Genomic DNA, 14183 nt, shown 5'->3' with positions numbered 1-14183 from the left:
AGTCCTCTGGGGGACACTGTAAGTAATGCAAGGACTTCACAGAGTCTGTACATCACACATTTGAATCATTTTCTATATAGGATGTGATGACTTTTCCAGAAATAAAATAACAACATGATGTAGAGCACTATTCTCACCGCTGTATTTTTGTTCAACTTTGGACCGAACAGCGCTTCAGGTGCGTCCTTGAGCCAGTCCCCGGCCGACCTGGCAGCCCACGGCTCATCATCCGGAGGGTTCCAGCGCCAGCCTCCCAGTGCAGCTCCCCTGGCTCCTCGCCTAGCTCCTCGTCTGGCTCCTCGTCTGCCTCGTCTCGTGCCTCCAGTCCTCTGGGGGACACTGTAAGTAATGCAAGGACTCCACAGTCTGTCTACATCACACATTTGACACATTTTCCATATGTGTGATGACTTTTCCAGAAATACAATAAAAACGTGATGTGGAGCAGTATTCTCACCGTTGTGTTTCTTTAAAACTTTGCATCAAACAGCGCTTCAGGTGCGTCCTTGAGCCAGTCCCCGGCAGACCCGACAGCCCACGGCTCATCTTGCGGAGGGTCCCAGCGTCAGCCTCCCAGAGTAGCTCGTTGTCTGGCTCCTCCCCTGGTTCCTCACCCAGCTACTCTGGTGCATCCAGTCCACTGGGAAACCATGTAAGAAGGGAAAGGACTCCACTGAGTCTGCACATCATTTATTTGACATGTAATCTATCTGTGATGTGATGACTTTTCCAGAAAATGATTATGGTAGAACAACCCATGTTGTGTAAACAAAATACGGAGCAGTGGTCTGACGGTTGTATTTGTTTTAACCCTCCGGTGGACCAGGGTGCTACTTGGACCAGCGCGCTCATCCCAAACCCAGACGGGTGCAGCCTTCCACGGCTCATCCTCCGTTTGGTCCCTGCACCAGACTCCCCCCGTGGCTGTGACCCTGAGCCGAGCTCCTCTGACTCACCTCCGTCACCAGGTAAGTCTTTGGTAGCAAGCCCCCCTCAAGGACCTGCGGCACCCGGTAAGTCTCAGCCGTTGTGCAGTGGCCCTAAGCCAAAGTGGGTAAGGAACTTGAGGCTCCTGATCAAGAGGAGAAACCAGGTTGGCAGCAGGTGGAGCAAGAGAGCTGCTGAACCTGCAGGTGAGTCTGCAGGTAAGCGCTTTTGTCCTGGCAACTGATTTTGAATTCAGGTTTTTCTCATAAAAATGAGCTAAACTGAAACAATTTTACATCAAGTATATTTCAACTGTATGTTTTTAAGTATGTTCCATTTTAAGAGTATGTTTTTAGGTAAGGTTTCTTTGAATTGCATGTTTTTGGCTAAGTTTCCTTTGAATTACATGTTTCTTGATAAGTTTTCTTTGAATGAAATGTTTTTAGGTAAGTTTTATTTGCATTGCATGTTTAAAGTTCTTGGGTTGGATTTATTTGACTTGCAAGTTTTCATGACAGAATTATTTCAACTGGGCAAAAGAATACTTGTAGTGGTAATAGTTTTTATAGTGATACAATTCTAAGTTTCTAGATCCATCCTCCACCAAAGCCTCTCACAGCCGCCTTCAAATGTGAACTCTGCAACGCACAACCTCTGTCATTACCCTGCAGCTAACACCTCCACCTGCAGATTCCAGCAGACAGCTTCAAAACAACATCCCTCTAAAGGGTTTGTCAGCAACCTGCAGCTGCCGCCTCCACCTGCAGATTCTGGCAAACCGCTCCCAAAAACCTCCACCTATAGCCTCTGTCAGTGACCTGCAGCTTCCGCCTCCACCTGCAGGTTCTGGCAGACCGCTTGAAAACAATCTCCATCTAAAGTGTCAGTCACTAACCTGCAGCTGTCGCCTCCAACTGCAAATTGTGGCAGAACGTTTTTACAAAACCTCACCTACAGCCTCTGTCAGTAAACTCCAGCTTCCGACACCAGCTGCAGTTTCTGGCAGACTGCTGCAAAAAAACTCCATCCACAGCCTCTGTCATTAACCTGCAGGTGCTGCCTCCACCTGCAGATTCTGGCAGACCACTTAAAAGCAACCTCCATCTAAAGCGTCTGTCATTTACCTGCAGCTGTCGCTTCCAACTGCAGGTTGTGGCAGACCGCTTTTACAAAACCTCACCTACAGCCTCTGTCATTAACCTGCAGGTGCCGCCTCCACCTGCAGATTCTGGCAGACTGCTGCCAAAAACCTCCACCTAAAGTTTCTGTCATTAACCTGCAGCTTCGGCCTCCAACTGCATTTTCTGGCAGACCGCTTTAAAACAATCTCCATCTAAAGCGAATTGTGGCTGATCTCTTCTACAAAACCTCACCCACAGCCTCCGTCAGTAGCCTCCAGCTTCCAACTCCAGCTGCAGATTCTGGCAGACTGCTGCCTCAAAACCTTCACCTAACCCTAACCCTCAAAACCTCGAGCTTCAGCCTCTGTCAGTGACGTGCAGCTGCCGCCTCCAGCTGCACATTCTGGCAGACCGCTACTAAAAAACTCCACAGACTCTGTCAGAAACCTGCAGCTTATTCCTCCAACTGTAGGTTCTGGCAGTCTGTTACCTCAACATCTCAAACTACAGCCTCTGTCAGTGACCTGCAGCTGCTGCCTCCACATGCAGATTCTGGCAGACCGCTTAAAACCAATCTCCATTTAAAGCGACTGTCATTAACCTGCAGGTGCCGCCTCCACCTGCAGATTCTGGCAGACCGCTGCCATAAAACTCCACCTACAGCCTCTGTCATCAAACTGCAGATGCCGCCTCCACCTACAGATTCTGATAGACCGCCGCCATAAAACTCTGCGTACAGCCTCTGTCATCAAACTGCAGCTGCCGCCTCCACCTGCAGATTCTGACAGACCGCCGCCATAAAACTCCACCTACGGCCTCTGTCATCAAACTTTAGCTGCAGCCTCTACCTGCAGATTCTGGCAGCCTGCTGCCAAAAAACTCCACTCCATCACCTCAAGGTGCTGAAGAAACGTGCAATATGAAACCTTTTTTGGCCTCCACCTGAAGCCTCTGTCAGGCTGTCAGGAACCTGCACCTCTTTCCTCCCCCTGCAGATTCTTGCAGGTGGAGGAAAAAGGATTCAGCTGCTGTGAAACCAACTACAGCCTCTGTCAGCAACCTGCAGCTTCCACCCTTTACCTGCACGTTCTTGCAAAATGCTACCACCATCTGCTAAATCTAAAACAACAACCAAAGACATAAGCTCCATCACCTCTAAGTACTAAGGAACCACGTTTCATCTTAAACCTCATTCAGCCTCCAACTACAGCCTTTATCTGCATTCTGTTGCTGCTGTCTGCACATTCTGGCCAACAACTGTCCCCAAACTTCAAACTGCAGCATCTGTGAGGAACTTACAGCTTTCACCTGCACCTGCAGACTCTGGCAGAGAGCTGCACTAAACTTCCACCAAAAGCCTAAATCCGCAATTATCAACATCCACCTCAACCTGCAGATTCTGGGAAACTGATTGGCAAAATGCTAAAAATAACCACAATCGGCAATATTCCAGCATGGCAAGAAACATGTATATTCTGAAAACCTATTTCGACCTCCAACTGGTGCCTCGATCAGCAACCAGCAGATTTCCCTCCATTTGCAGATTCTGGCACCAAATCTCCACCAAAAACCTATGTACCGATCTTCAGCTGCTGTTTCCACCTGCAGATTTTGGCAGTAAGCTGCTACCAAACCTCCAACTACGGCCTCTGGCAGAAACCTTCACCACTGCCTCCACTTTTATATTCTGAGACACAGCATGGCCAAATAATCAAACTACAGTCATAACTACAGAATTCCATATGCTTGAACACTGCAAAGTGCTGAAGAAATATTCATCAGCTGAAAATGTCATCAGCTCCATCACCTCAAAGTGCTGAAGAACCATGTGTCATCAGAAAGTGTCTCATGGAGTCATCTCAACTCAACCTGAACATTCTAGCAGGTGACTGTGGGAAAACTGCCAACTTCACCCTCTTTCCAGAGCCTGCAGCTTTTGCCTACATGTGCAGATTCAGGCAGATGGCTTCACCTAACTTTCATTAAAAGCCTAAGCGCTGCACTGCAACCTTCAGTTTCTGACAAACATCTTGGCCATACTGTCAAACTACAAACACAACCGGCAGCATTTCATCTGCTTTAATTGTAATTCAAATTGCACTGGGACCTCCACGTGAGGATGGAGGTTTGGCCACAGCAGTGGCTTATGACCAGACAGAATGTATCAAATGCTCAAACTACAACCACAACCAGGATCCATAAGTTTAGGACACCATCTAAGTGCTAAAAAACAAAGCAGCAGATCATCTTAGTGCTAAAGATTTAAGTGCTACATCATCTAAGTGCTAAAAAACAAAGCGCCATGTGAAACTCCTTTTGACCTTCACGTGAAACCTGCTGCTTCATCCTCCATCTGAAGATTCTGGCGACAGCTCTGTTCAAGGTACAACCAGCAACATGCCATAAGCTCCACTACAGAGGACAACTACAGCCTCTGTCAGCAACCTGCAGCTTCCGCCTCCACCAGCAAATTCTGGAGGATAGCTGCTGCCACACCTCCAACGTGAGCCTCTGTTGGAAACATGTGGGCCTCTCCTTCACCTGCAGTTTCTGACAGAAAGCTGCAACCCTCCACAAACAAGCCAGCACTGATACAGTGCAGTTTATATTTTCTTCCAAAAAAAAAAAAACATGATATATGAATGGGCTAAGTTCAACAGCAGAGTGCAGCAGATGGAGGATGGAGAATTGCATGGTGAACTTTTGAGAGGCAGAATATTAGTGAATCTTAATAATTCATCACTGTCAGAGAAGATGCAGCTTGACAAAGACCTGCCACCCACAAAAGCTATCACAATGGCCCGACAGTCAGTGGAAATAAAGCAACAACAGACTGATTTAAGATGAGAGATGACAGCTGGTAAACCCGCTATGAACGCTGCATTTTAAGCCAGGAAAGCAGCACAAATATGAATCCAAGAAACAGACAACAACAAAAAGCTACGAAAACAGAACAAAACAAAGCTGAACAGAAAGCATGCCCCAAATTTGGTAAATCACCATTTCACTCAGCATTTGTGCCACAACTGTGGCAAGAAAGAACATTATGAAAAAGTCAGCAGGTCCAACAGCACAGTGAATGAGGTTGCTGAGGTCATGGATGGACTCTGTCTTGGAGAGGTGGCTTCAGATGATGAACCATGTATGGGTGACATCAACTCAAGAGGCAGTAACATTCAAACTGGACTCAGGAGCCAATGTTACAGCCATTCCTGAGCAGGTGTTTAAAGGAATCACGCACACAAATTAAAATTTAGAAAAGGCACGAAAACTGCTCTGTGGTCCTGGTGGAAAGAAACTTATTGAGAAAAAAAGACCACTAAAGAGAAAATCTATGTAGTGAGCGATATACGAGTGGCACTACTGAGCAGAACAGCTTCAGTGAAAATCTAATAACCAGAGTTGACACCATAGACCGAGCCACAGTCAGACAGTCATACCCGAAACTCTGTGATGGACTCGGGCTGCTTCACACTTTACACCATGAAGCTCAAACCTGACGCCAAGCCATTTTCTTTTAAAATGCCACAGCAGGTCTCATTACCTGGGAAAAATGAAAAACATATGGAGAGGATGGACACCAGGGCTACACCAAATCTCCACTTACAAAGAATGTCAGCAACGTGCAGCTGCCGCCTTCACATACTTATTCTGGCAAACAACTGATTCCAAACCTCCACCCTAAGCCTCTCTCAGAAAATCTGCATTCCCGCCTCCACCTGCAGATTCTGGGAGACAGCTTGGCCAAATGCTTGAACTACAACCACAACCAGCCATATATAATTGGCGCCATCACCTCAAAGTGTTGGAGGAACATGTGACACCCGCAGACACCCGCATCCTTTCGCAGATTCTAGATAACTGCTGCAATAAAACATCCACCTAAAGCCTCTGTCAGAAACCTGCAGCTGCTAAGTACTAAGGAACCATATGTCATCTTAAACCTCATTCAGCCTCCAACTACAGCCTTTATCTGCATTCTGCAGCTGCTGTTTGCACATTCTGGCCAACAACTGTCCCCAAACTTCAAACTACATCATCTGTCAGGAACTTACGGGTGTCAACTGCACCTGCAGACTCTGGCAGAGCTGCACTAAACTTCCACCAAAAGCCTAAATCAGCATTTTTCAACTTCCACCTTCACCTGCAGATTCTGGGAGACTGCTTGGCAAAATGCTCTAAACTACAACCACTACCAGCAATATTCCAGCATGGCAAGAACCATGTGTCATCTGAAACCTACTTCAACCGCCAACTAGTACACTATCAGCAACCAGCAGATTTCCCTCCATTTGCTGATTCTGGCACCAAATCTCCACCAAAAACCTATGTGCCAATCTTCAGCTCCTGCCTCCACCTGCAGATTTTGACAGTAAGCTGCTACCAAACCTGCAACTATGGCCTCTGGCAGCAACCTTCACCACTGCCTCCAATTTTATATTCTGAGACACAGCATGGCCAAATAATCAAACTACAGTCATAACTACAGCACTCCATCAGCTCCAACACCTCAAAGAGCTGAAGAAATATTTAACATCAAAAATCTCTTACATCTCAATCTTTAACCTCGGTCTGAAACTTGCAGCTACAAATTCCACCCAAAGATTTTTGCATACAGCTCCTGCAAAACCGCCAACTACAGCCGCTGGCTGGAAACTGCTACTCCACTTGTAGACGTAGGTAGACGGCTTGGCCAAATGCTCAAACTACAACCACAACCAGCACCATTCCCTCGGCCCCATCTCCTCAAAGTTCTTAAGAATAACATGCCATCTGAAATCTCTTTTCATTTCAGCCTTCAGCCTCTGTCAGCAACCTAGAGCTGCAATCTCAACGTGCACATCCTCTGAGAAAATGGCTGCAAAACCTCAAACTACAGCTAACATCCTATTCCAGCAAATTGCACTGGGACCTCCATGTGAGGATTCCCCCAACACCTGCGGCCAAACCTCCATCCACTGCCCATGACAAGAATCTGCAGCTGGGACCTAGACCTTTGGATTCTGGTGAGCTGTTGTCACCAAACCTTCACCTAAAGCCTTTGTCAGTAAGCTGCAGCTGCAGCCTCAAACTGCACATTTTGGCAGATGGCTGGTCAAACCTCCACCTCAAGCCTCAGTCAGCAACCTGCATTTGCTGCCTCCACCTGGATATTCTGGCAGTCAACTGCCTCCAAACATCTATCTACGGCCTCCGTCGGTAATCTGCAGCTGCCACACACACCTGTAGATTCTGGCACACAGCTTGGCCAAACCTCCACCAAAAGCCTCTGTCAGAAACCTGCAGTTAGTTCCTCCAACTGATAATTCAGAAGGAAAATAGACAGGAAAAACTCCACCTACAGCTTCTGTCAGGAACCTACAGCTTGTGTATCCACCTGCAGATTCTGGCAGACCGCTCCTATCAAAACTCCACCTACAGGCTCATTCAGAAACCCTTGGTTGCTGCCTCCACCTGTGCAATCTGGCAGAAAGCTTGGCCAAAGATTATGTCAAAGAATTGTCCATCAATGGTCAATATCAGTAACCTGTAACTACAATCAGCTATACAATATTAGCTCCATCAACTGAAAGTGCTGAAGAACCTCCAGACTGCAGCCAGACCTAAAACTACAGCCTCTGTCAGCAACCTGCAGCTGCTGCCTCCACCTGCAGAATTTTGCAGACAGCTGCCGCCAACTCTCCATTAACTGCTCCTGTAAGCAATCTTTACCGTCACCTCCACCTGCAGATTCTAACAGACAGCTTGACTAAATGCTGAAAATACAACAACAATTAGCAATATTCACATAGGCTCAATCCACTCAAAGTGCTGGAGAAACATGTGCCATCTAAAACCTTCAACCTCAACCTACAGTCTTTATTAGCAACTTGCTAAGTTACCTGTACTGCCATGTTAAGATTATGACAAAAGGAACAGTCTCTGTCAGCAGGCTGCATTCCATAGGCGCCATCACCGCACAGAGCCAAGGAACCACGTTTCTCCGTAAACCTCTTAAAACTGACAACTACAGCTTCATTCAGCATTCTGCAGCGTCCAGATGCACATTCTGGCAGAAATCTGCAGTGAACTTCCAACTATCAGCATCTGTCAGCAACCTGCAGCTTCTTCCCTTCACCTGTAGGTTCTGGCAAGTAGCTGGCACCAAACCTCCAACTACTGAATCATTTCTTCAGCTCCATCACCTCAAAGTCCTAATGAATCACATGACATCTGAAATCTTTGTCAACATTCATCTTCAGCCTCTATCAGTAACCTAGAGCTGCCATCTCAACATGCACATCTTGGTAGAAAACTGCTGCCAAATCTCCAACTACAGTCTATGTCAGCAATCTGCAGCTATCCCCTCCACCTGCAGATTTTCGCAGACAGCTGCTACCGAATTCAAGCCTTCAGTCTCTGTCAGCAAACTGCAACATGACCTGCAGACTACGGCAAAAAGCTTGACTGAATTGTCTAACTATGATTCCATCAGCTACATTACCTCAGGATGCTGAAGAACCAGGTGCCATCTGAAACCTCTTTTAACCTCCATCTCCAGGCCCTCTCTGCAATCTGCAATAATAGCTCCACCTGCAGATTGTGGCTGACAACTTGGCCGATACACAAAATACACCCACAGCCAGCATTATTCCACCAGCTCAAAGTGCTAAAAAAACATATACCATGTGTCAGACAGCTGCCACTAAATCTCCAACTACAGCCTCTGTTAGAAACCTGTAGGCCTCTTCTCCACCTGTAGTTTCAGACAGAAAGCTGCAGCCCTTCACAAACAAGCGAGCAAGCAGCGTCAGTGGTATAATGCGATATAAAGAGAATCTGACGCATATTTTTTCCCAAAGAAAAACATGATATACAAATGGGCTAAGTTCAATAAGAGAGTGGTGCAGCCAACTGAAACAGTGGACTCATTCATCACAGCACTTTATGCACTGGAAGAAAATTGAGGATGGAGAATTGCATGGTGAACTTTAGAGAGACAGAATAGTAGTGAGTCTTAAAGATTCATCACTGTCACAAAGGGTGCCACTTGACAAAGACCTCACATCCACAAAAGCTATCACAATGGCTCAACAGTCAGAGGAAATAAAGCAACAACAGACTGATTTCAGATGAGAGATGAGTGCTGATAAAGCAGCTATGAACACTGTGCATCCCCCAAATTTGGTAAATCACCGTCTCACTCAGCATTTGTGCCACAGCTGTGGTAAAGAAGGACATTATGAAAAAGTCTGCAAGTCCAACAGCACAGTGAATGAGGTTGCTGAGGACATGGATGAACTGTGTCGTGGAGAGATGGCTTCAGAAGAGGAACCATGTATGGCTGACATCAACTCAAGAGGCAGTAAGGTAACATTGAAACTGGACTCAGGAGCCAATGTTACAGCCATTCCTGAGCGGGTGTTTAGAGGAATCATGCACACAGAAGAAAAATCAGAAAAAGCAAAAAAAAAAAAAAACCTGCTCCACAGAGAAAATCTATGTAGTGAGAGATCTACGGGTGGCGCTACTGAGCAGAACCGCTTCAGTGAGACACAAGCTAATGAACAGAGTTGAAACCATAGGCTGAGCCACAGTCAGACAGTCATATCCGAAACTCTGTGATGTACTCAGGCTGGTTCAGACACTTCACACCATGAATCGCACACCTGATGCCAAGCCATTTTCTTTTAAAGTGCCACAGCAGGTCTTATAACTTCTTATGAGTAAAGTGAAAAAAGAGTCGGAGAGGATGGAGAATTTAGGGATCATCAGCTGCGCTGAGGGATCAGCAGACTGGTGTTGTGGTATGATGGTTGCCCTAACCCTAACCCTAACCCTAACCCTAAAAAATGAAGAAGTAGTCAGCATGACAGCCCTAAATGAGTCAGTGTGTCAGGAAAAGTTCATGCTCCCCTCTGTAGACCAAACCCTGGGCATGCTCACAGGAGCGTATTTCACCAAGCTGGACGCAAACGCGGTCTTTTGGCAAACACTCCTCTCTGAAGAATCAGCTCTTCACACGACCTTCATCACACCATCTGGGAGCTATCACTTTAACCGCTTGCCCCACATGTATGACATCCTCAATTGTGGGACCGCAAAAGAGCAGCATGATGCAAGGGTGAATGATGCTCTGGAGCGAGTGGAAAAGGCAGGTGTCAAACTAAAGATCTCAAAGTGCAAGTTTGGGAAAGTTTCTCAGCTACATCATTTCAGATGACAACATGAGGGCAGATCCAGAAAAAAAAACACAGCAGTACAGGAAATGAAAAAGATCATTTGATGATGTCACAGGGTGGGCTCCGTTTTGGTTGGGGATCACAGGCTGCGTAGTTAACGATGAGATGACTTTTACTCATATATGTAATATTTACCTGCCAGTTGCATGAGTAAATGCTCCGAACTTTAAACTCAAAGTAGTCGTTACTGTATGAGACCAAAACTAACACAACAGCCTCCACCGCTGCCTGAACCTGTAGTTTGTGGTAGACAGCTGCAACCACACATCCACCAAACAGCCTCTGTCACCAAACTGTAGCCGCTGCCTCCACCTGCAGATTCTGGCAGATGTCTGCACCAAACCTCAATCAAAAGCCTCTAACAGCAACCTGCCGTATCCATCTGAACCCGCAAAAGAGAGCAGAGAGCTGCAGCCAAACCTCCACCAACAGCCTCTGCCAGCAACCTGCACTGTCACCTCCACCTGTAGATTCTGGCAGGACTCAGCCAAACCCCCATCTATAAGCTATGACAGCAATCTGCAGCTGCTGCTTGCCACCTGAAATTTCTTGCAGACAGCTGCAGCCAAACCTCCACCACAGAGCTTCCTCCAGCAACCTGCACCGCTGATTTCTGTCCTGCTATGTGAAGACCTTCGAAGAACAGCAGAGACCAGAGATACACGAGTAAATATAACCTTTAAGATAAAATAGACAATAGCAGTGCAATAATAGCATGCCTGCAATGATAGATCAACTTAAGGTGGTGTAGATCAGGCCAGTGTATAGCACTATAAGATTTTGGGAGTGTCTCAGTGTGTACTCATGTATTTTCAGTTCATATGATTTTTTGAATGCATATTAGAAACAATCAAGTCTGTTGTAATCATTAAGTAACCACCAGAATAATATCTAATACAATATCTAAGAATAGTACTGAAGTTGGAAACTCTTTGTGGTTTTCTGCAGGCTCTGATGGACTTCACAGACTTTCAGATCCAAAAGGAGCTGTTTCAGACCTGCAAGTCCAAGTCCATCTACAAGATCTGTACCAGAGAGCCTTATTCCACCTCCCCATGCAGAGATGCTACTGCTCTCTCCATGACCCCCCCACAAACCCCCAACCCCACTTTTACAACACAATCTCAAAGCCGTGGTTTCAAGACCACACTTATTTAAAAGAAATAAATGTGAAAGTTAAGATCATAAAGTAAATGCATTTGCATTCATTTGGTTTTCAATCAAGACACATACATCAAAGCTTGTTAATATGAACTTGAAAAACTGGTTTGGAATGCAAAACTATATTCAAACATGAATGTACACTGCCATGCCACAAAATCTTACACACTGGACCTTTAACCCTTAGGGACTGTTTGGTGCATTTTACAAGCTTTTCATTCTTCATTGTTTGATAAGTTTAGCTGTGTTCATGCGCACAATTCATACATTTTGGCAAGATTGTGCATTTTTGTTTAATCTTGGAATTTCCAGCTCAGCTCCTATAAGTCAAAAATACACTGTGGAAAAATTGTGCAATTTTTGATCCCACAGCCATCAAAGCATAAAAACATGAATTGTATTATTTCTAGGAGTTATTCTGAGCCTTTGCCTTGGAATATGTCGTTTTGACTAATTTCCACCTGATGATGTCATTTTTACCATATTTGACATTTTTTATCCAAAAACATAACAACAAAAACCTGGCATTTAAAGGGCTAAAATTCTGAAAATTAAAAATATTTGATATTTATGGTTAGGACTGATGTTGGTTAACTCGATGAAAGTAATTCTGGTCTGACGTCACTAACATGGTGATGTGTAGTAGTACATAACAATCTGCTTAATTTTAAAGCCCTGTTAGAATTTGAATTCAAGAGCTCTTGTGGAAAGTTTAACTTAGTTAAATGAGTGTTTATAAAAATAATGGGGCTGCTTTTAACTCTCTACTGACACAAGCAAAAGAGAGTGCTGCATCAAAATTCAAATGGGGTTGGACACAATTTATCAAGAAAGTAACCTCGTCCCAATAAAAATACAAGTAAAAACTAAAGTGGAGGATTTTCCACTTAAATTATCATCCTTATAGTCTAAATTAACCCTTTGGAACCTGAGAAAATTGTTCTGACTTCTTTTAAAATCATGTGAAGAAGGCAATGAGAAATGATGAAAGGCCCCAAAATATTGCCAGAAATAAGTAAAAGAAGAAAATTACCTCGAATTTAGTTTAAAATAATACAAAAAGAATTTGAAAGTTTAAAAAAAAAATGACTGAGAAAGGTGGTTTAAAAATATTAAAATTCTGTAACATAATTTAAACACATGAATATAAAAATATAATTTTTTCCCTTACTTTATTCTTTATTTTCCCAAGATATTTTTTCTTGCTTTAACGTATTTTTTTGTTTTTTAATTCTCTAAATCTGCTTATTTCCTGCAATCTGTGGAAGATTTCTTACCAAGTTGCTCATTGACTTTTTCTTCATGTTTTGAAAAGAAATTGCACCACTTTACTCAGGCTTCAAAGGGTTAAATACTTGTGAAAAGTGTCTAAAAGCAGCACAAGAAAAGTGATGTCGCTCCAGGTTTCAAAGGGTTAAAACACCTGAGAACAGAAATGTTCATAGTTCACCCTTTCAAAATCCAAAAATAGAAAATCAGAAAATGTGATGCATTGCAAAAAAAAAGGAAAAACATCCACAAAAAAGAATCTAAGTCACCTGGGAGTGAAGGAAGGAACCTCTGCTCTGTGTTCATGGTCCACCACACACACTGCTTCTCTTCCTCCTGCAGCCTGTTGAGGAAACAGAATAAAAAAGACACAAGTGAAGGCTTTTTTCATCAGCAAGCTGCCCAGCTTCCACCTCCTCCTCCTGTTTCCTCCTCTGCCAAAAAAAAATCAGAACCCCTTCCCAAACAATTCCCTGCTCTCTGTTCACAAAGGCCACGCCCCCTTCACCTGTGAGCAGCAGCACACCTGAGCAGAGTAACCCAGTATGCAACATGATAGAGCAGAGCTGAGAGAGCTAAAACATTTTAGCAGTTTTTTTTATTAAGGTAATGTTAAGGTTAAGGTTATTCTTCTTAACCTTACTTAACCTTTAACCCTTTGACACCTGAGCAAAAATTGATTAAAAACATGGGGAGAAGGCAGTGAGCTATTCAGCAAGTCAGTCAGTCATTTTCTGTAACCGCTTGTCCTCGTAAGGGTCGTGGGGGGCTGGAGCCAATCCCAGATGTCATCGGGCGGAAGGCGGGGTACACCCTGGACAGTTTTCCAGACCATCGCAGGGCAGATATATATAGACAGACAACCACACACACTCACAGTCACACCTAAGGGCAATTTAGAGTCACCAATTAATTCATTTTTGCTTTAAGTGTCGTAAGAAGAAGAACAGCAACGTTTTATATTCATGTTTTATTCATCAAACAGTGAAGCTTCCAGTGTATTACAGCCTGCTGGCCTTCAACTAGCTAGCTTGGTTAAAAGTCATCCTGGTAGCTATTATGAGGACATTGCAGCCTCTCAAACATGTAATTTTATAAATACATATATAAATGAATGTGGGTATATTTATAAATACAGGTATTAGGAAAGAAATATTTTAATAAATGAATGAATAAATGTAAAAAAAAAATGAATTGACAAATACAAACAGCTAAAAGCATATGTATGTACAAATAAATGTATAGATAAACACAAAATCAAGTAAAATAATATGTGAATAAATGTGTAAATAAATACAGGAATCAGAAAATGAATGCATGAACTGAAAATAAATTTATAAATATCTCCATGTTTAATTAATTATGCCAGTACAGGACTGAGTAAATAAATATGTTAATAAATGAATTAATAAATAAAAACAGTAATAAGTTAAATATATAAATACATAATTAAAGAAAAACAAACAAACATACAAATAAATAA

The 14183-nt window shown here is 43.9% G+C and overlaps 1 long non-coding RNA gene across 2 annotated transcripts; it reads right to left on the bottom strand.

The window, feature by feature from the left end:
* Positions 1-17: 17 nt before the first annotated feature.
* Positions 18-13075, bottom strand: LOC148186574 (uncharacterized). Of its 2 annotated transcripts, none has more exons than XR_015779482.1 (3): positions 12970-13075; positions 458-640; positions 18-339 (listed from the first exon to the last, which is right to left on the bottom strand). It is a non-coding gene; the product is annotated as an uncharacterized LOC148186574 (long non-coding RNA). The 2 variants fall into 2 exon arrangements; XR_015779483.1 differs by lacking the exon at positions 12970-13075 and adding an exon at positions 957-1074.
* Between the last annotated feature and the right edge of the window lie 1108 nt (positions 13076-14183).

The sequence above is a fragment of the Plectropomus leopardus genome, chromosome 17 (assembly GCF_026936395.1).
Source record: "Plectropomus leopardus strain MGB_pleo_1.0 chromosome 17, ASM2693639v1, whole genome shotgun sequence".
Lineage (NCBI taxonomy): Eukaryota > Metazoa > Chordata > Actinopteri > Perciformes > Serranidae > Plectropomus > Plectropomus leopardus.
The sequence above is the reverse complement of the archived record's forward strand: the minus strand, read 5'-3'. Positions and strand labels throughout refer to the sequence as shown.